At 41.6% G+C, this 17,172-nt stretch overlaps 1 protein-coding gene across 2 annotated transcripts in view; it reads left to right on the top strand.

The window, feature by feature from the left end:
* Positions 1 to 17,172, top strand: part of CRACD (capping protein inhibiting regulator of actin dynamics) — a 256,557-nt gene that overhangs the window by 204,513 nt on the left and 34,872 nt on the right. The gene's annotated exons all lie outside the window — the stretch shown is intronic.

Genomic DNA, 17,172 nt, shown 5'->3' with positions numbered 1-17,172 from the left:
TCTTTCCCTCTCTCCCTCCTTCCCTTCTTCATCTTCTCCCTCTCCCCCTCTCTTTAACTTCTTAGAGCACAGGCACTAAATCTGGCCATGACAGTGTCAAGAACTCAGAAAAGCAGGGTCAGGAGGTACTTTCTCACCTGAGTGCTGGGAACTGAAGTTGGAGTCAGAGGTGATTAAACTCTGCTACTGGCAGCTTGGAAGTCAGCTCCTCTGAGAAGCCTTTTCCTACCACCTGATCTGATTTGTTTACCCTTGCTCGCATTCCCCGAGCATCACGCACCTGGCTCCAGCAAAGGACTTGTCACTTTCTATGGAAATTACTGATTTGCTTGTCTCTCTCATTTGACTGCCAGTTCCATGAAGTCAGGGACCAGGTTTTATTCAGCCCCACATTAGGTGCTCAAAAAATGTTTCCTGTGACTTGCCCTAATACATGTGGAAGGAACGGATGATGTAGTCTGTGATATATTTACTGTGATTCAAAGACAGACATGAACAAAAACATCCTCCGTGTTGTATGTCAGTAAGTAAATTCTAATACACACTACAGTTGAGCACAGCCTACAAAATTCTTAGGCAAGCAGGGGACATTCATCTTGGCAGTGCTCAGAGACAGCATTTGTGGGTCCCAACTAATACTGACTCTTTTCCTCGACAGGCCTGTGTTTGTTTTCCATTATCTTTAGTAAGAAAACTATCGAATTTAACTGAAGGAAATTATTTCACTGAAAGGAGAACACAGCTAGCACTGACCTCACCCAGTTGTTGGAATGCCAGTACGTACTGATATGTGCTTGAGTATTGTTCAGAATGAATGTTTTGATTTTACTTCAGTTTCTTCAGTTGTAAAACAGGAATGTGAACCTTTTTTTTGCCTCACAGCATCAGAATGAGGTATAGGTGCTAAAGTGTGGCCAGCTAGTAGTTTAAGGCAAAATGAGGTTGAGTCTAGAAAGTTCTCTGTGAAAACACAACCTGTCCTTTTTATGATTTTGCCAAGTCCCTGATTTCTTACTGAATGACTTGGGATTTTTAGAGGAGCCTGGATCCTGGGAGTTCTCCTGTCATTTAAGTTCTATTCCATCTATCCCCTTAGAGTTTTCCTTGGGTTTTAAGTTGTACAAAGCCTTGGAATTCCATATTGGTTCAAACAGCTGCATTTTTTTTTTTAAGATTTTATTTATTTATTTGACAGAGAGACAGTGAGAGAGGGAACACAAGCAGAGGGAGTGGGAGAGGAAGAAGCAGACTCCCAGCTGAGCTGGGAGCCCAACGCAGGGCTCGATCCCAGGACCCCAGGATCCCAGGATCATGACCTGAGCTGAAGGCAGACGCTTAACGGCTGAGCCATGCAGGTGCCCCCAAACAGCTACATTTTTATAAAATACAGATAACGTCCTCTGTTCTTATTATTGGCTTTTGTTGATAAACCTATATTTATGAGACATACACTATATTTTAATTATTTAACAGTCATTCTTATAATAAAGGAAGCTGGAAGGTTACATTTTGGGTGAAGAGTTTTTTAAAATGTCTCTCTAAATATTTTTTAAATTAAAAAGACAAGAAAACAGGAGTCATTTAAAATATACATTCCCCTTTGCTTCTTGGAAATTGACAATTGCAGAATAACTCCACCTGCAAAGTAAATACTATATCCATTGCTTACCTTGCTTACGGTATAGCTGAGTTTCTGATTATTCGCCCTCTTTACAGACGGAGAAAATGAAAGTTGTTTCCAACACTTCTTTTTTTCACTGAAGTATAATTAACACGTTTCCAACAATTTTTATTTTCAGTTTACTGCTCAATTAATAATCATGTTACTTTAGATTGTGTAATGATTCACAAAATTTCTGTGCATTTTATTTGGTGTCTCCAAAATGGACAGCTCTCACTAAAACACAAAACTCAAAATTCTGCTAGCATGGTCTTGGGTGGAGGTTCCAAGGAGGCAAATTTCAGCCCAGGGTGAGGGAGAATTTCCTAAATACTAGAGCTGCCTAAAGCTGGGGAGGTTGGGTATGTGCCAGCAGGGGTTTGGACTGATGAAGGGGAAATTCTGCACTGGGTGAGAATTTAAAGGAGTTGAACTTTAACATGCTGTCAAACTCCAAGAATCTGTAATTCTAGAAATGTCTCCACGGCCAAAAATAGCTCATTATTGATCTGTTCCTTCTGCCTGAAATTTCTCATTTCCTTTGGGCTGTTCTTTCTCTAAATTAGAAGCCTTTATTTCTCCTAGGCTGCTGCTTTTAAATTATACATGCCTGTGGGGAAAGCAAAATAGTAAAACATGGTCAGTTTTTAACAATTTAATGTGACTTCCTTTATTTATTAAATACAACTAAAATTGTGTTTCCCAAAATGTGTTAAGTTTAAAAAGAGGGAGAGGGTCAACTTGGCAAATAGGTTTGGGAAATTCTTGGCCAAAACAAATAGGATCCTTTACATAGGACTTTTCAGACCTTTTACTATACTAATGTGCTCTGGGAATCTCTGAGAAGGGGGATGTAGTATGGAACATTTCCAAGACTCCTTTAACCACAAACCTTTTTTTTCACAGAGAATATCCAATGGCGTATATTAAAGCTATTGCTTATTGAACTTAATGCAATGTGTTTTGCATAGGTGAACTCATAATATTCACATGCTCTGAGATTCACATTATTATCCCCATGCTCACCCCATGCTCACCCTTTTTTTTTCAGAAATTGAGATTTAAAAAGATTGAGATATAATGGACATATACCATTAGTTTCAGGTGTATAACCTAATGATTCAGTATTTGTATCTACTGTAAGATGATCACCACAATAAGTCTTGTTACCATCTATCACCATACAAAGTTACAAAAAGAATTTTCTCTTGTGTTGACAACTTTTAAGATTTATCCTCTTAGCATCTTTCAAATATATAATACAAATAATATATACAATACATAGAACAATATATACAGTACAATACAAATAATAGTATTATTAACTGTAGTCACCATGCTGTGTATTACATCCCCATGACTTATTTTATAACTGGAAATTTTTGCCCCTTCACCCATTTCACCCACCCTTCAACCCCTCCCTGCTGGCAACCATCAGTCTGTTTCTGTATTTATTAGTTTTGTTTTGCATATTCATTTCTTTTAAGTTTTAGATGCCACATATAAGTGAGATCATATGGTATTTGTCTTTCCCTCTCTGACTTAGCATAATACCCTCAAGGTCTGTCCATTATCACAAATGGCAAGATTTCATTCTTTTTTAGGGCTGAATTGTATTCGTGTGTGTGTGTGTGTGTGTGTGTGTGTGTGTGTGAGAGAGAGAGAGAGAGAGAGAGAGAGACATCTTTATTCATTCATCCATTGATGGACATTTAGGTTGTTTCTATATCTTGGCTAGTGTAAATAATGCTGCAGTGAACAAAGGGTGCATTATCTTTTCAAATTAGTGTTTTTGTTTTCTTCAGATAAATACCAGTAGTGGGGATGCCTGGGTGGCTCAGTTGGTTAAGCTTATGCCTTCGGCTCAGGTCATGATCCCAGGGTCCTGGGATTGAGCCCCATATCAGACTCCCTGCAGCGGGGAGTCTGCTTCTCCCTCTGCCTCTGCCCCCCACTCATGCTCACCCTCCTTTCTCTCTCTCAAATATCTTTTTTAAAAATTAAAAAAAAAAAATACCAGTAGTGGAATTGCTAGACCACATGGTAGTTCTATTTTTAAATTTTTGAGGAACCTCTATACTGTTTTCCATGGTGGCTACACCAATTTATATTTTGACCAATAGTGCACAAGGATTTCCCTTTTCTCCACATCCTTGCCAACACTTGTTATTTCTTGTTTTTTTGGTGATGGCCATTCTAACATTCATACCTCATTGTGGTTTTGATTTGCATTTACCTGGTTAGTGTTGGTGAGCATCTTTTTATGTGCCTGATGGCCATCTATATGTCTTCTTTGGGGAAATGTTTAGATCCTCTGCCCATTTTTCAAACTGTTTTTCTGTTATGGAGTTATATGAGTTCTTTATATATTCTGGGTATTAACCCCTTTTCAGATATATGATTTGCAAATATCTTCTCCCAATCAGTAGGTTGCTTTCTCATATTGTTGATGGTTACCTTTGCTGTGCAGAAGCTTTTTAGTTTGATATAGTCCCACTTGTTTATTTTTGCTTTTGTTAAACTTGCCTTTGGAGTCAGATCTAAAAAATCATCACCGAGACTGATGTCAGTGAGCTTATTGCCTATGTTTTCTTCTAGTTTTATGGTTTCAGGTCTTACATTAAACTCTTTAATCCATTTTGAGTTATTTTTGTACATGGTATAAGATAGTAGTCTAATTTCATTCTTCTGCATGGGGCTGTCTAGTTTTTCTATACCATTTATTGAAGAGACTATCCTTCTCCCATTGTATATTCTTGCCTCCTTTGTTGTAAACTAATTGACCATTTATGTAGGTGTTTATTTCTGGACTTTCTATGCTATAACATTGATCCATATATCTGTTTTTATGCTGATACCATACTGTTTTGATTACATGTGGTTTGAAATCAGAGATTGTGATACCTCCAACTTTGTTCTTGTTTCTCAAGATTATTTTGGCTATTTGGGATCTTTTGTGTTCCATAGAACGTTTAGGAATGTTTGTTCTATTTCTGTGGAAAATTCCATTGGAATTTTGATAGGGATTACATTAAATCTGTAGGTTTGGGTAGTATGGACATTTTAATAATTCTTCCAGTCCATGAGCACAGAATATCATTATGTTTGTGTCTTCTTCACTTTCTTTTATCAATGTCTTATTATTTTCAGTGTACAGGTCTTTCACCTCCTTAGTTAAATTTATTCTTGAGGGGGAGGGGCACCTGGATGCCTCAGTTGGTTAAGCCTCTGCCTTCCACTCAGGTCATGATCTCGGGGTCCTGGGATCGAGCCCTGCATCAGGCTCCCTGCTTAACTGGGAGTCTGCTTCTTCCTCTCCCTCTCCCTGTGTGTGCTCTGTCTCTCTCTCAAATGGATAAATACATCTTTAAAAAAAAATTATTCCTGGGTATCTTTTTTTTTTTTGATGCAATTGTAAATGGGAATGTTTTCTTAATTCTCTTTCTGATAGTTCATTGTTGGTGTATAAAAATGTAACAGGTTTTTGTATATTGATTTTGTATCCCGCAACTTTACTGAATTCATTTATTAATTCTAACAGTTTTTTGTTTTTTTTGGTAGAGTCTTTAGGGTTTTCTATATATTAAATCATATCCACAAATCATGACAGTTTTACTTCTTCCTTTCCAATTTGAATGCCTTTTATTTAGTTTTCTTGCCTAATTGCTCTGGCTGGGACTTTCAGTATGATGCTGAATAAAAGTGACAAGAGTGGGCATTCTTGTCTTGTTCCTGACACTATTGCCATTTCAAAGATAAGAAAACTAAGGCTAGAGAGTGACTTGCTGGTAAATTGCTGAGGCAGTATTTAGGCAGTAAAGAGTTCATTCTTAACTATCCACTATTCTGCCTCTCAAGAGGCTGTAGCCTTACCGGAGAGTTAGTCACATGGTCCTGAGTTGTTCTACTGGTTCTGGGTCACCAGACTTGGGTGTCTTCCTGCCTTAGCTGCCTTCCTGAGGCTCTGCTGCTCACTAGGACTCCACTTGTCCTGCTTCTAGTTTCTTTCTACCTCACACCCAGCATTTACTATATCATCTCAGCTCCAGCTCCTTATAGTAAGTGCTAGCTATAAGCACATTCAGAACTGAAGGGGCTTCAGGGAGGGTAAGCTCATTCTGGGACTGGGGCAGTCAAGAAAATGTTCAGGAATGAGGAGGCCTTGAACTGGCTCCAAGTGATGGACAAGACTTGGAATGGTTGATGGGCAAGGCATAAACATTTCAGATCTGGAATGGCATGAGCAGACTTACATGTAAGAATGAATGTGGCAAATAGAATAGGAGGGAACTTTCCAAGTCACTCTGTGTGGCCAGTGTTACTTTAAAACCACAACCAGGCAAAAGCATCACAAAAAAGAGAACTACAGACCAGTATCCCTTATGAATATAGACATAAAAATCCTCAGCAAAATCCTAGCAAACTGAATCCAGCAGCACATAAAAAGGATTCTACATGATGATCAAGCAGGATTTACCCCCAGAGAGCAAGGTTAGTTTAACATACAAAATCAATCAATGTAATATACCATATTAATAAAATAAAGGACATAGACACATGATCATCTCAATAGATGCAGAAAAAACATTTGACAAAATCCAACACACTCTCATGATAAAAACTCTCAAAACTAGGACTAACATGGAACCTCTTTAACTTAAGGAAGGACAGCTACAAAAAATTCACAGCTAGTATCATACTCAATGGTAAAAGAAGGATGTGTTCCTATTAAGATCTGGAACAAGACAAGGATGTTCATTCAGTACTGTACTGTAGATTATAGCTAGGATAATTAGGCAAGAAAAAGAAATAAAAGGCATCATTCTTAGAAAGGAAGAACTAGGGGCACCTGGGTTGCTCAGTTGGTTAAGCATCCTACTCTTGATTTCAGTTCAGGTCATGATCTCAGGGTCATGGGATCAAGTCCCGCATTAGGCTCTGTGCTCAGTGTGGAGTCTGCTTGAGATTCTCTCTTTTCCTCTGCCCATTCCCGCATTCTCACTCTCTCTTAAATAAATAAAGAAAATCTTTAAAAAGAAGAAGAAGAAGTAAAACTATTCACAGATGCCATGATCTTATATATAGAAAATCCTAAGGAATCTACAAGAAACTTACTAGGCTAATAATCAAGGTTGAACAAGGTTGCAGAATACAAGATTGGAGTTTTTTTGTGTTTCAGTTGTATTTCAGTACGCTAGAAATGAACAATCTGAAAATGAACTTAGGAAAACAAGTCCATTTACAATAGCATCAAAAGGAATAAAATACTTAGTAATAAATTTAATAAAAGAAACACAAGGGGTGCCTGGCTGGCTCAGTCAGAAGAGCATGCAATTCTTGATTTCAGGGTTGTTAGTTTGAGCCCCATGTTGGGTGTAGAGGTTACTAAAACGAAAATAAATAAAAAAAAGTAAAAAAATAAAAAACACAAGATTTGTACACTGAAAACAACAAAATACCATTGAGAGCATTTAAAAAGATCTAAATAGATGGAAAGACATCCCCATTCATGGATTAGAAAACAATATTGTTGAGATGGCAGTTCCCTCAAATTGATCTACAGATTCAGTGCAATTCTTATCAAAGTCACAACTGACGTTTTTACAGAAATTGGCTAGCAGCTTCTAAAATTCATATGGAAATGCAAGGGACCCCAAATAACCAAAACTATCTTGGAGGTCTCACACTTCTCAAGTTTAAAACTTACTACAAAGCTACAGTAGCCTATATCGTGTGGGACTGGCATAAGGGTATATAGATCAATGGAATTTAAATGAGAGTACAAATGTAAACACTCATATTTGTGGTCAACTGATCGTTACCACATGTGCCAAGCAATTCAATGGGTAAAGAATAGTCTTTTTCAACAAATGGTCCTGGGACAGTTGAATAGCCATGTGCCACAGAATGAAGTTGGACTCCTTTCTTACACCATTCACAAAAGTGAATTCAAAATCGATTACAGACCTAAATGTAAAAGCTAAAACTGTAAAATTCTTAAACAAAAACAAAGGAGTCAATCTTCATAATTAAGGTAGTGATTTCTTAGGTACCAAAAGCATAGGCGACAAAAGAAAAAAATTGGTAAATTGGACTTCATCAAAACTAACTTTTGTGCTACAAACAATACCATCAAGAAAATGAAAACACAGGGCACCTGGGTGGCTCAGTTGGTTAAGTGTCTGCATTTGGCTCAGGTCATGGTCCCAGGGTCCTGGGATTGAGTCCCACATTGGGCTGCCTGCTCAGCGGGAAGCCTGCTTCTCCCCTTCCCTCTGCCTGCCACTTTCCCCTGCTTGTGCTCTCTCTGTCTCTGTGAAATAAATAAATAAAATCTTAAAAAAAAAAATGAAAAGACAATCCACAGAATGGAAGAAAACATCTGCAAATCATACATCTGATAAGAGACATATTCAGAATAGGTAAAGAACTATTATAACTCAGTAATAAGATGACCAAAACAATTTTAAATAGATAAACTATTTGAATACACATTTCTCCAAAGAAGATATTAAAAGATCCATTAACATATGAAAAAATACTTGTTCAACATCATATCATTAGTTATCCAGGAAATGCAAATCAAAACCACAATGAGATACCACTTCATGGCCATTAGGAAGGCTATAATAATAATTAAAAAAAAGGCAGTAACGTGTTGGTGAAAATGTAGAGAAATTGGAACCCTCATACATTGTTGATGGTAATGTAAAATGTTACAGCCATCATTTGACAGTTCCTCAAAATGTTAAACATGGAGTAACCATATGACCCAGCAATTCCAATCCTAGATATATACCCAAGAGAAATGAAAACACATGTCCCCACAAAAACCTGTACACAAATGTTCATAGCAGCATTATTCATGATAGCCAAAGAGTTGAAACAATCCAAGAGTCCATCAAAAGATGAATGGATAGGGGTGCCTGGCTGGCTCAGTCAGCAGAGCATGTGGACTTTTGCTCTTGGGGTCTTGAGTTCCAGTCCCATGTTGGCATCCATACCGACTTAAAAAAAAAGATGAATGGATAAATACAATGGGTTGTATATCTATACAATGGAATATTATTTGGGAATAAAAAAGAATGAAATACTGATACGTGGCATGATATGGATAAACTTTGAAAACATTATGCTAAGTGAAAGAAGGAAGTTAGAAAATACCACCTGATTCCATTTATATGAATGACTCAAATAGGCAAATTCATGGAGACAGAAAGATTAGTGGTTGCCAGGCATGGGGTGGGTTGGGGGAGTGACTGTTAATGGGTATGGAGTTTCTTTGGGGGATGATCAGAAACTAAACTTAGGTGATGGTGGTGATGATAGTTGCCCAATTCCTTGAATATACTAAAAATCATTGAAATGTACCCTTTGAAAGGATGGATTTATGACATGTGAATTATATCTTAATAAAGATTTTGTTTCAAAGTAATGGATGTGGCATTGATGAGGTCGTATCTGGCTGAGGGGATAAGTTCATATTGGCAGGGGAGATTCAGGACTTATTCTCCTCTTCTAAATTCCCAAAATAGGAGGTAGAAATGTGGGGGAGAACAGAAAAGGGTAATTTTGAAGTTAGGACATCACTGCAGACTAGAGCAGGCTGGTTGGAAGGAGAGGCAGCAGTGCCCATTTGCTTGAGGGTGTTGAGTGCCCAGGACGGAGGGACGCATTTGGCTTGAAGGGACAGAGGACCTGGGGAGAAGCTGCAGGTCATGTTTGAGAGTGCCTATTGGAATGGTTGCCTGTGGCTTTTAGGATATGTAGAGTTGTTCCTTTGGCCACACACGTGTGGATCTATAAGAAAGGTGATAGTATAGACATCAAGGGAATGGGTTCCATCAAAAAGGACTGCCCCACACAAGTCACCATGACAAGACTGTTAGTGTCTGCAACGTTACCCAGAATGCTGTAGGTCCTGTTGGACAAGATGCTTGCCAAGAGAATTTATGTTTTGTATTGAGCATATTAAGCCCTCTAATAGCCAAGATAGCTTCCTGAAACGTGTGAAGGAAAGTGATCAGAAAAAGAAGGAAGCAAAAGAGAAAGGTCCTTGGGTTCAAGTGCCAGCCTGCTCCTCCCAGAAAAGCACACTTTTTTAGAACCAGCAGAAAGGGGCCTGAGCTGCTAGAATCCATTCCTTTGAATTCATGGCAGGATAGATGCTTTTTAAAAAAAAAAAAAAAAAAAAAAAAAAGACATCTGGACTGTAAAAAGAAGAAAAAATTGCCGGTGATTGACCCCATGCAGCCCCTCTGCACACACATACACACAAAAGGAAATATAAATCCTACTCTCTACTTACACCCTTATTTAGTAGTCACACACACACACTCACACACACACGTGTTAAAAGTCTAAGGTAATTTTTAGTTCTGATCCAATACTTTCACTTTATAGATGGAGACACTGAGACTTGAAGAGATCACAGTGCGGTGCTGTTAGTGTTAGAGGTGTGACAGAATCCAAGTCAGCTGATTTTGCATGTGGCCGGCCTTTTGTCTGGAACAACCCCATCCCCCATCTCCACTTGCTTCACCCAACTCATTACTCTTTTATCCTTCATTTTTCTTCACAAATGTGCCTTCCTCGGGGAATAAGCTTACTCTGCCTCCCTCAGCCTAGATCAGGCCTCCCTGCCATTGTTCTCACAGTTTACCCTTCCATAAGGGTAGGCCTGCATGGGTATTCATTGTATTTCCAACCTCTAGAACTGTGCCTAGCACTTAGCAGGCATTCAGATTATTCATATACTGAATGTGCAAATACTGCTCTTTTTTGCCATACTGACTCTTCCCACTCTATGTTCAGTGTTCATGTACATCCTTTAGTTTCCCACCACGGTAAAGAGGCTCACTGTTCTCCTGAGCCACTGACACAATGTAGTAAGACAACATGTCATCGGTGGGATTGCCATGGAGCTTGGGCTCCCTGGTACCCTTGTGGTACCTTAGATCACTCGGCCTTGCTGCTTTTCAGAAGGTGAAGTCAGAAAAGACTTAGTGACTTGAGCAGTTATACTCTACCCTTAGGAACCTGGGATGTGCTGATTGAACAGGGACTAGAAAAGAGGCACAAGACCGTTCAATGCATGAAATTTAGGCACTAAGCCAGAGAACGAGTGGAGCCGGGTGGAGTAAGTATAGAGGGGATGGAGGTTGATGGATCTGCAGTTCTTGTTGACACAGCGTGTGGGAGAGCAACAGAGCGGGAGTCAGGGTCTCTTGTGCATGCGGTTTCTTTCACTCCTGAGCTCTGTGATCTTGACCAAGCCAGCCCCTTCATCTGTGAAATGGATATGCTCTCTCCCCAGCTTATTATGAGGACCAAAAAACCCACATGTGATATTCCCACTATCTGCTATAAAATAGCAGTTTACAAATGCAGGGTAGTATTATTACTGAGATAAAGAGGGTGTTGGTACTAGTTTTCTATTTCCAGAGCATAGACCAAGACTAAATTGATTCAGAAATGGTGACTAGAGAGGTTTCTGAAAAGGTCTTTCTTCAGGAGGAGCAACTGAGTTGTGGAAACAGACCACATGCAAACCTTACAGAACTTTACGGGCAGGTTAGACAATTGCTCGTCCTATGCGATGGAGACACAGGATTGAGCTCAGAGGCTGGAGTAAATGACCCTTTGACTTCCAGTTCTAAGAGGGTGTGTTTTAAGATTCCAAAATTCCCTCCTCTTCCTTGAATTTTTTTGACCTATCCTGTTTCTGTTGTAATTATTAGGTGATTGGTACTCCATAGCCTGTGGAGCACCATATATTTTCATAGGATACCAAAGTCTGGCATGTGCCTTCAAGATGCCACACAAAATAGAATCTGACTCCAGTCTCTTCCAGCAACTCTAGTTTGTCTGATGAGGATACTTAATTGCTCTTTAGCATTTCATTTGAATGAGACTCACGGATCTATTTAGAAGAAAACTGCTGATCAATTGCAATTGCCCCTGTTGTCATGGCAACAAGCTGCAATGGGACTATAATTATATTTCCTTATTCCTGAAGTGAATCCCAAATCATTGCTATGGTAATTACCCAATATCTGTGGTCCCAAATTACATGATGCTTATCCAAAAAAGACAAAGGATAAGGAGTAGGGGGGCTGGCCTGAGATGTGTGAACAGTGCAGCTGCAGAAAGCCTTCTCCTTTTATGGGTGTGGAGAATTTCCCTGTGTAGGCTCACGCTCCGAGGTTAGATGTTGGCAGTGATCTTAGGATGTGCCTCGTGTGTAGAGTAGTGGCTAGAAGGCTGCATCATCCTGTAGGATGATTTCAGCTGTAACAAAAAACACAACTAGTGTCTTCAACAGTAAAGAAATAGATTATCTGCCGTACCTGAGAGTCTGGAGGCCCAGGGCTTAGGCATCCCAGTAGCATGGGGAACAGCATCCCTGGCTGTCAGGCAGCGTCACACACCACCAAGAAAGAAAGTCAACCCTCTTGCAAGAGAAGCAGAATCAAAACACCAGAGTGCTTTTCAGAGGCGTTGTCCATCTGGGTGGGCTAAGTTGGAAAGGAGAATCAAGACACAGCATCAGAAGCATGGTGCAGTGGCTGTTTTTGGTAATCAGCTGTCAGCATCCAGTTTCCTTTCCCAATAGTTGTTTTTTTTTTCCATGTCATCAAGTTTGCCTCTGTGTGTGCCTCTCATAAGACATAGTGCCTGCTCCTAGGACAGAAGCCAAAGGGCCCGATCCTCCACTTTCCCCCAAGTGCAGCCTTGCATGAGCATGGGACCCACCTGGCCAGTTGGTCTTTCTCTCCTGGCCTTTGATGTGGCCGGTGCTCAAGGATGTAGGGACCACGGCTGTGGCTGTGCCCATAAGCAGGCTCTTCCCACGGCGCAGCGGCTGCTGTGCCTCCCAGTGCCTGCACCTCTGCAGTTCTACTCATGTCTTTTTCAGGCTTGGACTCTAGCTTCCTTGGTTCTTCAAGCCCCCACTCTTCTTCCAGTAAATTTTCTTTCAGTCGAGTAGGACAGAGTTAGTTTCCGTTGCTTGCATCTGACAGAGCATGAATCCAGGAAAACTCGGTGAGAGAGAGAGAGGGTTTGACACAGAAGGGGGGAAGCAGAGCCTGGAGCACTTCCCTGATCTGAATAGAAAAGGAGGCCCAGAAGAAGCCTTTTCAGATGATGCATGTCCTTCTCACTCACCCACCCATTGACAGAGGCCCACCACTATGCACAGGCCTGCCGTACCTGAAAAATGCCCATGGTGTGAAAATCTTCCTCTCCTCTCATCAGCATGTTTGCCTCAAGCTTTCCATTCCCTCAGTGACCTACCCATCTGGGAAACGGACTCTTCCTACAGGATTAATCATTTACTCTTCCACTGAAAAAATTTACGTATTTTATTGTATGAAGTTCTATGGGAGAAACAAAGGTAACAGGCGTGATCTCTGCCCTCATGCAGCTCCTCGTACTGTGGTGGATTTAAGAGGACGCCATTATTGTTGGAATCATGGCTGTGTGGCACTTTACAGTATGAGCAGCACTTTTATCTTCTTTCTCATTTAAGGCATGATTAGAGTAGCCATACCATAATACAGCAAGAGAAATAGGCATGAGCATGGGACCCACCTGGCCAGTTGGTCTTTCTCTCCTGGACTTTGATGTGGCTGGTGCTCAAGGATGTAGGGACCATGGCTGTGGCTGTGCCTGTAAGCAGGACATCACTTTCATATCCTCATATGCCCCAGGAGGCTTAAACACCAGGAACAGGACTACTAACTGGAGGCCAGAGGCTTCTAATATGTTGAGTCTATTCTAACAGAATTGACTATTGATTATTAGCCCTTAGAAAGACTTGGAGTGGCTTAGGGGGTCCTGTTTTACCTACATCTTATTACATTTAAGCCCTTTGATCTAAGTTATTATGGGTTTGGAAGGAGAGGAAGAAAGACACACTGCTCTTGCTCTCCAACTCCACCTCCTTCTCTTTTATTTACCCAGAGTCAGCCAGACTGACTGTCATAATTCTACCGAGAAGCTGTAAAAGGCTATTTAAGGATAAATAATATAGTCCTCTTGGGTGCACTTTGGCAGCACATAGATCAAAATACAGGGCTGATTTGAAGGGCCCATTTCTGCGTTTAAATTTGTCAAAGATTTCAGAAAACTCAGCTGAGGCCTGAATGGTTTGTCCCACTGTGCTATAATACATAGACCTGGATGATTATGCTAGTAACCACACCAAAAACAATATAAAGTTCACACATTTAACCTCTGCTCAGTAGAAGCTTTTATTTTTATTATTTTTAATTTTATTTATTTTTTAAGATTTTATTTATTTATTTGACAGAGAGAAACACAGCGAGAGAGGGAACACAAACAGGGGGAGTGGGAGAGGGAGAAGCAGGCTTCCCACTGAGCAGGGAGCCCGATGTGGGGCTCGATCCCAGGACCCCGGGACCATGACCTGAGCTGAAGGCAGACGCTTAATGACTGAGCCACCCAGGCGCCCCTATTATTTTTAATTTTAAAATGACTTCAGCCTTCTAAAGTCACTGCAAGTATGGTATGAAGAGCTTTGTTTTCCTGGACCTCTGGAGGAAAGTTGCTGGCATGGTGCTCTCTGCCCCGCCCCCCACCCAGGGGGACAGCGGCCGCTCGAGGATCCGTTCTTGAACACAAAGACGTGTGTGGGAGAGCTCCGAAGTAGATGGAAGAACCCCTGACGGCAGCTGAAGAGCCAGTGAGCATATAATTGTCACTGTGGCCCGGTTTTACCTCCAGCCTGTGGGAATATGACTGACATCTGCAAATGATCTCCAACTGAAGTCCTCTCCAATTCCGCTTCCTCTCAAACTCTGCATCAACCTTAGAGCCGTTAACTTGCCAGTACAGAAACTTCCAGCAGTTCCCTTTTGTTAAAATCTCCCCAGAGGAAGCTGCAATGGTTGCTGGCACTTAAAGCTCTGCACAACGGGACCCCAAATGACTCTGGCTCTGTGAATCGGAGGCCGTGTTGTAGTGCAGGGAGTTCGTGCTCAGACTCGACCCAGGTGCCCACTGCTCAAACCTCGTTCTCCCACTAATCTGCTGGGTGGCCTTGGGCAGGAACTATATCTCTAGATGTCTCAGTTTCCCCATCTGTAAGTGGGGGGGATATTAGGCCCTACCTCATGAAGCTTCTGTTAGGATTAAACGAGGTAGGATATGGAAAGCACTGAGGATTGTGCAAGCACTCACATAAGCGTTACCCTACTTCAAGCAGCCTGGAAGACACACCTCTCCATTCCCCAAGTATCCTCTCTGGGCTCTTCCTGTCCATGGACTGCCCGGTGCCAACCTCTCTGTTCAGGCCCCACTCATCCTTCAAAGTCCCCCTCAAATCCTATCGCCCCCACACAGCTCCTCCTGCTTCCTGGAAGAAGAGTCTTTTCTTCCTCTGAAAGGAGGAAGAACGCTTTCTTCCTCTCCAGTTAGTAGTCCTGTTCATGGTGTTTAAGCCTCCTGGGGCGTATGGGGTCAGGATGGAACCCTAGGGGCTGTGGCTCTGTGACTCAGATATCACAGTCAGCATTTCAAGCATTGCACCTCCAAATTTCCCATGATTTTAGGCAAATGTCAAGAAATTCTTCTTTCTCCCTCTTCTCCTTCTCCTTTGTTCTTCTTTTGTCCTGTTAAAGTCTCTACTAATCTTTACAGACAGTGACTATTTAATTTGGGTAGAGGATATGAAAGTGATGTCAGATCGTTGGTGTGAAATGAGGACATGGGGAACACCTATTTATCTTTTAGCCTTGTCTACACATAGTTATAAGTCAGGATGCTATAGTTACACATTTTTAAAAGTCTTGATTAATACCAGTGTTCATAGCAGCATTAAAATGCTCATCCACAGATGAATGGGCTTACAAAATGTGGTATTATACATCTTGTAGAATATTTTTCAGCCTTAAAAGATGAAATTCTGACACATGCTACATGGGTGAACCTTGAAGACATTATGCTAAGTGAAATAAACCAGACACGAAAGGACAAATGTATGATTCCACTTGTATGAGGTGCCTGGAATAGTCAAATTTATAGACACAGAAAGGAGAATAATGAGGCACCAGGGTGGCTCAGTTGGTTAAGTGTCCGACTCTTGATTTCTTTTTTCTTTTTTTTTTTTTTTAGAATTTATTTATTTGAGAGAGAGAGATAGAGAGAGCACGAAGTGGCGGGAAAGGGAGAAGCAGGCCTCCCACTCAGCAGGGAGCCCAACATGGGGCTCGATCCCAGGACCCTGGGATCATGACCTGAGCCAAAGGCAAACACTTAACTGACTGAGCCACCCAGGCGCCCCTCGACTCTTGATTTCAACTCAGGTCATGATCTTGGGGTCATGAGATTGAGCCCCACATTGGGCTGCATACTGGACATGGAGTCTGCTTGGATTCTCTCTCTCCCTCTCCCTCTGTCCCCACCCCGTCTCTCTCTCTCTCTTTCTCTCTCAAATAAATAAATCTTTAGGGGCACCTGGGTGGCTCAGTCATTAAGCATCTGCCTTCAGCTCAGGTCATGATCCCAGGGTCCTGGGATCGAGTCCCGCATCGGGCTCCTGGTCCGCGGGAAGCCTGCTTCTCCCTCTGCCTGACGCTCTCCCTGCTTGTATGCTCTCTTTGTCAGATGAATAAATAAAAACAAAAACCTTTAAAAAAAATTCACGGATGCTGGGATCTCATTTGGTGTTCACAGATTTGGTATTTAAGCAATAAAATTGGTTCACCTTCTTTTGTATAAGATTTGCAGTCGTGGGTGAACCAGGGAGTCTCTTACTTTCTTGTCATAGTCTAGCAGCTGTTGTTCACATAGCGTCTTTGTTCCCAAAGAAATCCAAACATCTACAAACACCATGTTAAAATAGAAAGCTCCGTCAGCTGTGACTCAGGTGCCTGCGTTCTGGTTTCGGTTCTGTCTTGGTCAAGTCTCCCTCTCATCCGGGCCCTCAGCTTCTGTTGTCCAAAGAGAGTCAGGTCGTGGACTGCGTAGTCACAGAAGGGCCCATGAGCAGTGACTGTCGGCTGTGCAAGGCCTGCCATCTGTTAGTGCAGACGGTGCCCTGGATTAGCGCGCCCCTTCAGCTGCTGGTTCCCCTGTAGAGAGAGCCATCGGAGATGTGCAGAGCAGCAGCCCGAGCCTCCGAGCAACAGGGGTGGGTGGAGGAGCGTGTGCAGGCAGAATGGAGTGTAGGCTTGAAGTCGTCTGGGAGCTCAGGATTTTCAGTCCTACCCATTGATTTCTGCATTGTTTTTGAAGAATTTCTGATGTTACTCATTAGGGTCTAATGCACCACAGCTTTCCCCTAACCTGGACCTGACCTCACATAAAATCATACAGCACAGAGCCTGAGGGGTGATGGTAACAAAGAAACAGGAAAAAATGGGAGTTTTGTGGGAAACACTGATGACTTTGATTTCATTGATGTGGAGTTTGCAGACAGTGGGACAGCCAAGTAGCAGGGTCCACTATGTAGCTGGACATGTGGGGAGAGGAGAGTGTAGTATTGG

This window comes from Eumetopias jubatus, unplaced genomic scaffold (genome assembly GCF_037043125.1).
Source record: "Eumetopias jubatus isolate StellerSeaLion01/CBP00866 unplaced genomic scaffold, mEumJub1_p1.0 scaffold_2, whole genome shotgun sequence".
Lineage (NCBI taxonomy): Eukaryota > Metazoa > Chordata > Mammalia > Carnivora > Otariidae > Eumetopias > Eumetopias jubatus.
The sequence above is the reverse complement of the archived record's forward strand: the minus strand, read 5'-3'. Positions and strand labels throughout refer to the sequence as shown.